General features: G+C 43.2%; 1 protein-coding gene across 2 annotated transcripts in view; it reads left to right on the plus strand.

Annotated features, from left to right (window-relative positions):
* The window catches only part of LOC127008514 (NADH dehydrogenase [ubiquinone] 1 alpha subcomplex assembly factor 2-like), a 71,859-nt gene that overhangs the window by 57,087 nt on the left and 1,375 nt on the right, over nt 1-13,397 (plus strand). Inside the window, exons 5-7 of one of the 2 annotated variants that reach the window (XR_007761111.1) lie at nt 5,463-5,535; nt 5,760-5,845; nt 6,468-7,287. The gene's annotated coding sequence lies outside the window, so the exon portion shown is untranslated. Of the gene's footprint in view, nt 1-5,462; nt 5,536-5,759; nt 5,846-6,467; nt 7,288-13,397 lie in introns of those variants that run through there. The other variant, XR_007761112.1, reaches the window with a different exon arrangement.

The raw sequence follows: 13,397 nt of genomic DNA on the forward strand, positions 1-13,397 counted from the left end.
GTAAACAATGAAACCAAACAAACACACGCTACGCTAAACAAAGTAGTACGCTTAAAACATGTGATGTAAATGTTTTATTGTATGTTTGTCTGTGTGTCTCCTTGTCTGGACCAGTGTATGTTGATACTTGTGAGCGTTGCAGATCTGAATTGTGAATGTTGCAGAGTGCGATTGTGAATGGTTGTGCAAGCTTGCAAGTGTGACCTTGATGCATCGTGCAGGTGGAGACACAGTATGATGACTCATATTATCGCGCAACTCGTATGTTGGAAGGGAAATGTGGCATGGAGTGGAGAGGGGAGTCGTGTTTGTGTCGTTGTCTTGAGAGTACGGTGTGAGAGTAGTCGTGCAGTAGTTTGTTCGTTCGCCGCACCTACGTCCTTGCTGGGGCGAAGGTGCGGACGTGGTGTTGTTGAGAGTTTGTTTAATGTTTTTTGTCTAATACATTGATCTATTCGTTACAAGCTATTTCGGCAATACGTATTAGAAAGCATATTCATTTTAACTGTTCTTATCAATTTTAAATGTGTTAATATAGTACATATGTAGTTACTTTTATTTATTTTTTGATGTTTTATAACGTTTTAGTATAGAAAAATAAATAAATTTTAATTGCATTATCCAGATCAATTTCGGATAATCCGGTTTTTCGGATAATCCGCTTTCGGATAATCGGGGTTTTACTGTATGCTTTTTGTATTGTGTGTAACTGTAACTCTGCACACCTTAAACACCTTCTCGGGCGTCTCTTCTGTTTATTCTCACACTTTTCCTTTCAATTGTGGTGTGTAGCTTAATTTTTCTTCACTGCAATACACTATCACACTTTACTTTTCAGTTTGTTGCTGTAATAACTTACTGACATTGCTTATCCGTGCACTTATTCAAGCATTTGTGCCCTTTTTTCCCAGCACTGCATCTCCATCCAACACGTACCGTGCGATGGCCCTGTTGTCCTCCTCTAGCCTCTTAGCCCACTCCTCCCTGGTGCTACTAATAACTTCCCTCTCATAGTTATTGCATTCTACTATTAGGTGTTCCACTGATTCTTTCTCCCCTGTCCTACAGCTACAGTTCTGGTTTCCCCCTTCCCTGTTCCTGCCATTTAGCTGCGGGGTTCTCGTTCTTGCTTTAAGCATCAGCTTGCTCCCCCAGTCCTGTCATGCCAGTCTACTCCCTCTAGCTTTTGTGTCCTGCTGTACCATCTTAATGTCGACTCTTTTACTCTAAAATTCATAGGCCCAGCCTAGGCAGATGGCACACCACCTGTTCATCTTCTCTATCAGGCTGATGGATAAATGGGTTTTCCGGGAAAGCAAACTCTTTTATCTTAGACATTAGATATTTGCCTGTGTCGCAGGGTAATAGGTTCTCACTTGACGCAGGCTTAAGGGCCAGAGACAAATAAGCGCTGATGAACAACACACTTGTGAGACCAACACTAGCATGCTGCTCCACGGTGTGGGATCCTTACACACTGAAACTTTTGCTACTGCGCTGGACATATCAAAAGCTTTTGATAGGGTCTGGCACAAATCTTTGCTTTCTAAACTACCCTCCTACGGTTTCTATCCTTCTCTCTGTACCTTTATCTCCAATTTCCTTTCTGACCGTTCTATTTCTGCCGTGGTAGACGGTCACTGTTCTTCCCCTAAATCTATTAACAGTGGTGTCCCACAGGGTTCTGTCCTATCTCCCACTCTTTTTCTGTTGTTCATTGATGATCTTCTCTCCAAAACGAACTGTCCTATCCATTCCTACGCCGATGATTCCACTCTGCATTACTCAACTTCTTTTAATAGAAGACCCACCCTTCAGGAACTTAACGACTCAAGGCTGGAGGCTGCAGAACGCTTAGCCTCAGACCTTACTATTATTTCCGATTGGGGCAAGAAGAACCTGGTGTCCTTCAACGTCTCAAAAACGCAGTTTCTCCACCTATCCACTCGACACAATCTTCCAAACAACTATCCCCTAATCTTTGACAACACTCAGCTATCACCTTCCTCAACACTAAACATCCTCGGTCTATCCTTAACTCAAAATCTCAACTGGAAACTTCATATCTCATCTCTTACTAAATCAGCTTCCTCGAGGCTGGGCGTTCTGTACCGTCTCTGCCAGTTCTTCTCCCCTGCACAGTTGCTGTCCATATACAGGGGCCTTGTCTGCCCTCGTATGGAGTATGCATCTCATGTGTGGGGGGGCTCCACTCACACAGCTCTTCTGGACAGAGTGGAGACTAAGGCTCTTCGTCTCATCAGCTCTCCTCCTCATACTGATAGTCTTCTACCTCTTAAATTCCGCTGCAATGTTGCCTCTCTTTCTATCTTCTATCGGTATTTCCACGCTGACTGCTCTTCTGAACTTGCTAACTGCATGCCTCCCCCCCTCCCGCGGCCCCGCTGCACTCGACTTTCTACTCATGCTCATCCCTATACTGTCCAAACCCCTTATGCAAGAGTTAACCAGCATCTTCACTCTTTCATCCCTCACGCTGGGAAACTCTGGAACAATCTTCCTTCATCTGTATTTCCTCCTGCCTACGACTTGAACTCTTTCAAGAGGAGGGTATCAGGACACCTCTCCTCCCGTATTTGATCTTCCTTTCGGTCACCTCTTTTGTTTCTTTTTTAGGAGCAGCGAGTAACGGGCTTTTTTTTTTTATTATTGTTTTCTTTTTTTGTGTGCCCTTGAGCTGCCTCCTTTGTTGTAAAAAAAAAAAAAAAAAAATTTTTTTATAAGTTAGCACTAATCAACACCAAGGTGGCTCGGTTCATTATAAACAATGAACTTGAACACCAGGCATCACAACACAGATTAATATGTAACCTCTTCACATGTGCAGACAAGCACACACTTAAAATTATGTACAAGATCACATACATTTACATTGACATTTACCCACACACATACTTACAGGACGCAAACAGTCAGCGTACTTGTAACACACTCAGCCAAAAATACCAAACATATCACACTAACAATGACACATGTACAGACTCATACTTTCCACGCACCACACGTGACTGGAACAGCCTCCCCCTACAGACTTTAGACTGCGGTACAATAGACTAATTCAGAAAACAAATGCACACTCACTTGTCACAACACACCAAGACTAACTACTAGTACACCTATCCACTTCCCTTCCCTACACACTCGGCACCCCAGTTCCCCCAGCAGCCAACACAAATATCCGTGTTATGCACCTGTACTGGTGCCCTGTGCATTACTTGTCAAGATCAAGACAACACACAGCTTTTCAAATGCCTCCAACCTTACCTAATGATAACACTGCTGAACTATAACTCCCTCATTCACTCAGCACAAATAGGGTCATGAAAATCAAGATCAATTCTATCCTCCGGCATAAGAAAATAAAGCATGATTTTAAAACACTGCAATCTACAATCCACTTCAACGTCAACAACAGGCATAAAAGGTGTGTACACAAATTCCGATACAATATTCATAATCTTACTCTTGAAAAAATTACAAAAGCTATCCGCTAAATCTTTATCACAGAAACCATCGGAAAGCTTTCTTCTCAAAGTAGTACCAGTAAGACTATTGAAAAGTTGATATTATTTGTTCATATCTGATCCTGCCTCAAGAATTTTAGTATGATAATAGTTTCTAGCATCGGTGCGCGCCAAAAAATCATAACACCACACAGTTGATCATCCACGCAGTTACTCCTACACGACGTGTTTTGAGAAGTGTTTGCAGTGTTTTTGGGGGTAAGACAGTGTTTTCTTCACATTCATGGTACAGAGGAAGGGTCAGACTACCACCAGGGTCATTAAATACTCCTGAAAAGGCTTACAACGCTTACGGAAGCCTTGTCAAATACGTGTTGATAGGTGACGAGTTATGACCCCGCGCAGCATCAGCTGTTCTTAAGAGGTCAGAAAGGAGATGAATCGTGTTCCCGTGAGTCTTTTAACGTTCATGGTATAGAGGAAGGGTCAAACTACCACCAGGGTCATTAACTACCTCTGGAAACGCCCCCCACAACGCCTACGAAAGCCTTGTCAAATATGTGACTCGTTGACCTCAAGCATCAACCGCCCCCAGAATCATGTTACCGTTACCGTTGATGAGGTTTCAGGCCCTGCTCTGCTTCTAAAAGGTAAAAAAAAAGATTAATCGCTTTCCCGTGAGTGTTTTCCCCCCTTCATATTACAGAGGAGTTACGTCACGTGTTGGTGATGGACGAGTGTGTGACGTGACAGCAGTGTTTAAATGTGTTACGTGATCCCAGAGAGTGTTACACGTTGTGACATTAGTAGCATTCTGTTACCTGGACACATGATAGGACTGTTACTGGCTGTGTTAAGGTGACGGGCTGTGACGTGGGCTCTCAGGTGTTATGCAGTGTTAACAGTGCCACCGACAGTTCCATGTTCAGCAGGTGTTACGTGATGCAAGACAGATTAGTTACCCAGTGTTACAGTGTCTTGTTAACCTACCTGGTGTGACCCTCCCCCTCCTGTGATGTGGGCTCAGCCAGGGTGTTTAATATGCAGTGCCACAGACAGTGTTATGTTACCAGGCAGCGTTCATAGTGCCATAGATTTGTGTGGTGTCAGAATCAGTGTGATGCCAGCCATTCGTGCCGGGGACGGTAAATGTATAGAATAACACCCATGTGACCCTAGGACCCTGTACAGAGGCTTCGGGAATATTCGAACCACTGTGATGTAGTACTCTTGTTAATTAAAGTTAATCTCACATCAAGGTTGACCTGACCAAGGCTACAGCATGTCACACAGGGCTGTCACCTACAAAAACAACCCTTGCTCATCATCACCACAAGCTCTTTAGTGGGTGTTATTGTGAGTGGACAAACGGCGGAGAGTTGCCTCGTGCAATATCAGGTAATGTTGCCCAAATACTGACCACTGGGGGGCGTGGACTATTACAACATAATTTAGAGGTGTGCCGCCAGGTGTGTGAGGTGCCAGGTCAGGTGTGCCAGCGTTAATTACCCCGTTAGGAGCGATTCTTAACACCCGCATCCTTAGGGGCCACCTGACCTGAGCCCAGCCCTGTCCAGACAGTTTTTCTTACGTTATGTCACTAATTATCGTTTGCAAGAGACGCAATAACGCCCCACGCATTCACTGTCGATGGGGAAAGGCTTGCCTACACTGGCGTTTGCGTAGATGATGTAATATTGCAGAAAACAAGCTCAAATATTCTCAGCGGGCGGGGCAGATTGACTTTTAACCCGTAACATATTTTTCGTTTTCACGGCCAAAATAGATCTTTCCTGCACTAGTCTCATGTATCCACGTGTGCACGGGCGTGGAAGGCTGACGTGGGCGTGCGGGCGTGATCTTAAGTTGCTTCCTTTGTGAGAAAATAAGGATATATATTTTTCGTGGCGGGCTTGGGTCAGAAACCTAGCCTGTAACATATTTTTCATTTTCACGGTAATTCCTTATATTTTACAGAAACCACTACATGCCTGAGAACGCCCCGCCCCACCCCACTGTCATGACCCGCCTGCCCCCCAGGCATAAATTGGTAAGAAATGCATGCTGTTAATGCATATTCCAGTCCATAGCTATGTGGGGTGTGTTGTTATATATACCCTTGACTTGCATCCCTTTACTGTAATATTCAAAACAATTCTAACCTAACCTTGGGAGTAGGAGTTATGTAGTATATTAGCTTTGCCTACCAATTTTGAGACACTGACTGTTCATTTCTGATAAATATATGATGCCTGTTATTATTTATAAGGTTAGAGTTTCCAGAAACCCCTAAATGACCGACTCTTCGATGCCTGAGACGACCCTCCCTGCCCTGCGTCACGACCTCCCGGCATAAATTGGTAAGAAATGCATACCACTGTTGATGGTTACACAAGCCTATAGCTGTGTGGGCTTTGTTGTGTTCATGCATAGTTACCCTTGAACTGCTTCCTTTATTACTAACCCGGTAGCAGTGGCGGGCCAAATTTGTGGCTTTACCATGTAGCAGTGACGGGCCAAATTTGTGGCTTTACCATGTAGCAGTGACGGGCCAAATTTGTGGCTTTACCATGTAGCAGCAACGGGCCAAATTTGTGGCTTTACCGTGTAGCAGTGACAGGCCAAATTTGTGGCTTTACCGTGTAGCAGCGACGGGCCAAATTTGTGCCATGATATAAACCCCCCAAAAAATAGATGATGCATAACTGACCACAAATGCTTTGATATATGTTATGAAATGGTTTGTGTGAGGGGTGATTTTTTCTCATTTTTCTTGCTTAGAGGGACCATTAAGAAACATGATCCCTGCTGCTACCACCACCGGGTCAATAAAAAAAGAAAACTAACCTAATCTAACCCCGTCTGAGAATCTACTTTGAAAATTTCCCTTATTCCGTCTGTACCTTGATTCATTGGTACTACTTATTCCTCCTTTGGTCAGTATATGATGCCCTTTATTATGGGGATGGTGCTATTTTACAGAAACCGTGCACTGAATGGGTGACTTTTCATTGCTGGAGGTCCACTCCCTGATGCCCTGCCCTGCCCAGCCCCACACGTCACATGACCTGCCCCGGCATCAGTTAGTAATTAATGCATAGCACTGTTAATGGTTATCCAGCACACAGCTAGGTGGGCAATATTGTTGTCATATATATTACCCATGAGCTGGTTCTGTTTAAAGCAAGATTTATTACCGGATGAAACCTAACGTGTGCTGCTGATGCAATACATTGTCCGAGGTGTGAGCAAATCGCTAGGAAGTTTAGTGTTATTTAATTCTAACCTTTCATAATGAACAAGACCTAACATGACACCTGACTGACCTGTGTCTCTGCCAGAATACAATGGCTGTTATAAAACTTTTTGCATTTTTTTTTCAGAAGTTTTCAATATTCTGTAAGCTGTTAGTTAGTATTAAGATACTAACCCAATGTATTAAACCTCCTGTGAAACGTCACTAATATGTATATTGTATACCCTTACCACCGTCAGGGTAAGTGTCAGGGAGGGATTTTTAAGTGTCTTCCACCAAATTGACTGAGGTGGTGGGTACTTTTTTCCTTATTTATATGATGAGTGTATTTACTCATGAGAATATTTTTGACATGAGTTAGTTTACTTTTTACAACTCTTAAGCTGAATTACAATTATTAGATTTAAAACCTCAATTCCTCCAACAGTTATAAATAGTGTTAATCTAATAGCTCAATTCAAATTACAGCTACTTTTTTAATTTAAAAGCTCAATAACAATTACTCAAAATATTGTTGTGTATATTCTAATTAAATTAAAAAAAATTTTTTTTTAAATGTGACCCTTTTGTTAAATCACATGATCACCTCACAGGCCTGTCATTTTGTCAGGTTTTAGGGGAGGATAGAATTTACCATCTTTATCATAGCTATGATAGATATAGATGATTTATTAATAACATCTCAACAGGTCACAAGCAGGTGGCTGTCCCTTTGTTGTAAGTTGTCCCTGTGTTGCTAGTCGTCCCTGTGTTGTTTGTCGTTCCTGTGTCGGTAGATGTCCCTGTTGCTAGTTGTCCCTGTGTTGCTAGTCGTCCCTGTGTCGATAGTCGTCCCTGTGTTGGTAGTCGTCCCTCTGTCGGACACAGGAATTCCTTGGTAAGTGTTAATTTATTTTCCTCTATTTCTTTTCCATTTATCAATATTTTCCTTGTTTCTTTGTTTTCCTGTCTTCCTTTTCTTTCTGTAATGGACTGTTCTGAGGGAAGGAAGGAAGGAGGGAGGGAGGGAGGGAGAGGAAAGGAAGGAAGGAAGGAAGGAGCAGTGGGAAGGGAAAGAAGGGAGGAAGGAAGGAGGGAGGGAGGGATGAAGGAAGGAAGGGAAAGAATGGAAGGAAGGAGGGAGAGAAAGAAGGAATGAAGGAGGGAGGGAGGAAGAAATGATGGAGGGAAGGAAGGAAGGAAAGGGAAGGAAAGAAGGAAGGAACAGAGAGAGAAAAGAACATTGAATAACAGGAAGAACAGTAATGAAGGAAGGAAGGGAAGGAAGGAAGGAAGCTCAGTAAGAATGTATCAGTTTGTAACGTCACTAACATGGCATCAATTTTTTTTACTTAACACAGAAGTAGCAATTAACAGGGGAAGGAGAGGTCACCTTCCTTCCTTCCTTCCTCCAGTATGGATGTATGTAGGAGGGTAAGGGAAGGGAAGGAAGGAAAGAGAGAAGGGAGAGAGAGGAAGGAAGGAAGGAAGGAAGGGAAGGAGAGAGAGAGGTCACCTTCCTTCCTTCCTTCAGTATGTATGTATGTATGTATGTAGGAGGGGAAGGGAAGGGAAGGAAGGAAAGGGGGAATGGAGAGAGAGGAAGGAAGGAAGGGAAGCAGGGAGGAAAGGATGGAATGAAGGAAGAATGGAAAGGAAAGGCTTCTTAAAAATGTGTTTCTCAGGTATTTGGTACAGGATTAGGGTCAAACTACAACCAGGGTCATTAAAACTACCCCTGGAAATGCTCACAGCTCTCATGAAAGCCTTCTTAAAAATGTGTTTCTCAGGTATTTGGTACAGAATTAGGGTCAAACTACAACCAGGGTCATTAAAACTACCCCTGGAAATGCTCACAGCTCTCATGAAAGCCTTCTTAAAATTGTGTTTCTCAAGGATGTGGTACAGAATTAGGATCAAACTATCACCAGGGCCATAAAACTACCCCTGGAAATGCACAAAGCTCTCATGAAAGCCTTCTTAAAAATGTTTTTCTCAGCTATGTGGTACAGAATTAGGGTCAAACTATCACCAGGGTCATTAAAACTACCCCTGGAAATGCACAAAGCTCTCATGAAAGCTTTCTTAAATATATGTTTCTCAAGTATATGGTACAGAATTAGGGTCAAACTACAACCAGGGTCATTAAAACTACCCCTGGAAATGCCCACAACTCTCATGAAAGGCTTCTTAAATATATGTTTCTCAGTTAAGTGGTACAGAATTAGGGTCAAACGATCACCAGGGCCATAAAGCTAGCCCTGGAAATGCCCACAACTCTCATGAAAGCCTTCTTAAATATATGTTTCTCAATTATGTGGTACAGAATTAGGGTCAGCCTATCACCAGGGCCATAAAACTACCCCTGGAAATGCCCACAACTCTCATGAAAGGCTTCTTAAATATGCATTTCTCGGGTATATGGTACAGAATTAGGGTCAGACTACCACCAGGGCCATAAAACTACCCCTGGAAATGCACAAAGGAAAGCCTTCTTAAAAATGTTTTTCTCAGCTATGTGGTACAGAATTAGGGTCAAAGTATCACCAGCGCCATAAAGCTAGCCCTGGAAATGGCTATGAGAGCCTTGTCCCCTATGTAAAGTTGTGTGGTGAAGTGTTTAGTTGTATGAGGCAGCAACACTGAGGCAGCCTTGTGTGTGGGCAGGGTTTGGCTCAACACCCACCAGCTCTTGTTCTTATCAGTCCGCCTGTTTGAAAAGCCTCCCGGCCTGGGGGACTGTTTTGTGACCCCAGTGATGGTCACTACAACCATGCCTAAATGTTGTAATGTTGTAAGTGATGTAATGTTGGGGTAAGGAATTTTATTAGAAGCACGATAATGAGAGACAATTACTGTCTATTACAACTTGTCTAAATCTGGATAACTTATCGCAAGACTTGGCCATAAAGTTTACTGAACATTACAAATTAAAACCAAAATTATATACTTGTATTTAATTACTCACTTATTTTTAAATGATCTTTTGGCATCAAAGAATGTAAAGTTACAAAAGGTCGTTTTAGACTTACAATGGAGGAAGAAATAATAGTGTATGTGTGTGTGATGAATGACCTAAAAGTTCTCTGTACTGACACTTGAAATGGATTAATTTCCTTAAAATGGTCGTCGTGAATCTTGGAATTAGTTTAATTATTACATTTTCATGATTTTCCCTCTCATGGTACTTTTTTCAACACTATTACTGAACTTACTTCAAAGGTTAATCAATTAATTTGCTATAGCCGGAATTAAAAAAAGATTAATAATGAGGGAAGGACAGTGCGTGGACAGACTCCCGGGCCATCTCAGCACTCAAGCAGAACACATTGGACAAGGCTTTCCCAGGAGCTGTGGGAGGCATTTCCAGAGGTAGTTTTATGACCCTGTTGGTAGTGTGACCCTTCTGCTGTACCATGAACCTCTATAGAACACATTTGACAAGCCTTTCCCAGGAGCTGTGGAAGGCATTTCCAGGGGTAGTTTTATGACCCTGTTGGTAGTGTGACCCTTCTTCTGTACCAGGAACCTCTATAGAACACATTTGACAAGCCTTTCCCAGGAGTTGTGGGCCTTTCCAGGGATAGTTTTTTTACCCTGGTGGTAGTGTGACCCTTCCTCTATACCTTGAACCTAAGAAACTCATTTGACAAGGCTTTCCTAGGAATTTGGGGCATTTCCAGGGATAGTTTTGTGACCCTGTGGTTGTGTGACCCTTCCTCTGTACCATGAACCTAAAGAAACACACATTTGACCAGTCTCTCATAGGGGTTGTGAGCATTTCCATGGCTAGTTTTGTGACCCTGGTGGTAGTGTGACCCTTCTTCTGTATCAGGAACCTGAAGAAACACACATTTGACCAGTCTCTCATAGGAGTTGTGGGCATTTCCAGGGGTAGTTTTGTGACCCTGGTGGTAGTGTGACCCTTCTTCTGTACCATGAACCTAAGAAACACACATTTGACATGGCTTTTGAGGGAGTTGTGGGAGGCATTTCCTGTGCAATTTTCTGTATTCTGGTGTTGTCAGCGTAAGGCAGCGGGGCTAGTCAGGCAGAGAGAGCAGTGTGAGGTGGTAGTGTGCTGGTTGACTGTGTTCTGTGGATGGTAGTGTATGGTACAATGGTGACTGGTGCCTGAGAAACTGAGCAGATGTAGCCACAGGTCGGATTCAAACTGGGCTGCCCACAACTCCTATGGAAGCCTTGGCAAATGTGTGTTTCTCCAGGTTCACGGTACAGGGGAATGGTCACACTACCACCAGGGTCATAAAACTACCCCTGGAAATGCCTTAAACTCCCTTGAAAGCCTTCTCAAATGTGTGTTTCTTTAGGTTCATAGTACAGAGGAAGGGTCACACTACCACCAGGATCATAAAACTACCCCTGGAAATACCCAAAACTCCCTTGAAAGCCTTGTCAAATGTGTGTTTCTTTAGGTTCACGGTACAGAGGAAGGGTCACACTACCACCAGTGCCATAAAACTACCCCTGGAAATGCCCAAAACTCCTATGAAAGCTTTGCCAAATGTGTGTTTCTCTAGGTTCATAGTACAGAGGAAGGGTCAAACTACCACCAGGGCCATAAAACTACCCCTGGAAATACCCCAAACTCCCTTGAAAGCTTTACCAAATGTGTGTTTCTTTAGGTTAATGGTACAGAGGAAGGGTCACACTACCACAAGTGTCTTATAACTACCCCAGGACATACCCTACACACACTCGCCGCTCCATTCACTCACCAAGAGGGTACTTTCACGAGTCCAAAGTACCTTGATCCACTTCCCATTGTCCAACACTTTATAGTTCTTATCAAAAGTCACCCTGTTCTCACGCCAAGCATCTGCTAGTTAAGTCTTTCTCCTCAGGTGCACCTTCTGAAAGCCCCGGTCCAAGCTCAGACGTTTCCGTACAGTGCCACTATTCATATCAAAAGTTGCCCTGTTCTCACACCAAGCATCTTTCTTTCTCCTTAAACATCATGTCATTGTACCGTGTGGGGACCCAGCCTCCCGGTACTGAAGGGAAGTGTGCTGTATAGGTTACGTATATGCGGTTACGGGTATGTGGTATGTTACACAGGGACCTGTTTGGGTGAGCTACGAGTGTGGATCTTTGCTCTCTATCTCCAGAGTCTGTGTAGTCCACTGTAAGTCAGATTATACTGCTTACTGTACCAGGAATTACCTTCTGAATAAAGCCTGTATTCTTGAATGTAATGATGCCGCAGTTTGCTTGTTTGAAAAGCTGTTATGACTGTTTCCCAAGGCCACAGAGAAGGCTAACCGGGTTTTCATGGGTGGTTTAACCGTTCATGGTGCAGAGGGAGTGTAAAACTATCACCAGGGTCACAAAACAGTCCATTGAAAGCCCTGTAACTCCTACCATGAGAGAATTTTCAAGGCGGTGAACTGAGGCGGTTATTTTTAAAAATACTACCAGCTTAATCCCTAAAGGGTGGGAACGTACCATGCAATCGGTTGTCCCTGTACGGCAATGTTGTGACGTCTTCCTGAAAATTGCTCACTTAACATTATCAGTATCACGGCTCTCCCTAACCCGGCAGCTTTGAATATACCAGCATTTGTTTATCCATCCTTCCTCTTCAATCTGCCGCAAACTTGCTGTTTCTACGTCATGTGGTGTGTGTGTTATGACGTTACGAAGTTCAGTGACGTTAGGCTGTCAGTAGGTCTTCGTTCCGAGTGCTGCATAGGTTGTGCTTAGCTTGGTGTGGCTAATGTCCCTCCCTATCCATGCACTCAATTTGGTAATTTTTTGTCAAATTTGATCATTTTTTGCAAACTACAATATTACGTAGGAAAAAGTGCAGACTGAAAAATGTCACCCGCCCAAGCGCACACCTTTGACAGGGCCTTCATAGGAGTTGTGGGCATTTCCAGGGGTAGTTTGATGACCCTGGTGGTTGTTTAACCCTTCTACTGTACCAAGAACCTAAGAAAACACTCATTCAAACATTGTATTGGTTGTATTAGTGTCGTATTCAAAAACATTTCGTCCCCTGAGTGTGGTAAACTGACAGGCTTTCGTAGGAGTTGTGAGCATTTCCAGGGGTAGTTTGATGACCCAGGTGGTAGTCCAACCCTTCCTATGTATCATGAACCTACAAAACACCTCAGTTAGAACCCGATTGATCTCCATTTTGGCCTTTGGAAGGAGTTGAAATGAGAGTCGGAAGCATCTAACGGTCACATTCTCAAAAAATATTGTCCCAAGTGCACACATTTGACAAGCTTTCATAGGAGTTGTGAGCATTTCCAGGGGTAGTTTGATGACCCAGGTGGTAGTTTTAACTTTCTCTTTACCATGAATCTTAAAAAAGATGCGGGAGAACTTGATTTTTCTCCTTATTGACCTTTGCAAATAGCTGACATGAGGGGCGGTAGGGTCTGCTTCATAGATCTTAGGAAGGAAAGTTTGAGACATACCTTGAATCAGCTCCTTGACGCTAGTAGACTCCATGGCTGGCGTTCCTTCCTCCTTGTCTTCCTCAAATTCCAGACTTTCCTCTCTCATATGTTAATTTTTCCTCCTCTCTCTCTCAGTTCTAATCATTCCTTCTTTATTTAGTTGTGTTATTTATATTTATCTTCATCATCTCTGTTTTATTTCCCTTTACTTACCTTAATCTCTCTCCTCCACCTCCTCACTTTCCTCCT

Source organism: Eriocheir sinensis, chromosome 38, assembly GCF_024679095.1.
Source record: "Eriocheir sinensis breed Jianghai 21 chromosome 38, ASM2467909v1, whole genome shotgun sequence".
Lineage (NCBI taxonomy): Eukaryota > Metazoa > Arthropoda > Malacostraca > Decapoda > Varunidae > Eriocheir > Eriocheir sinensis.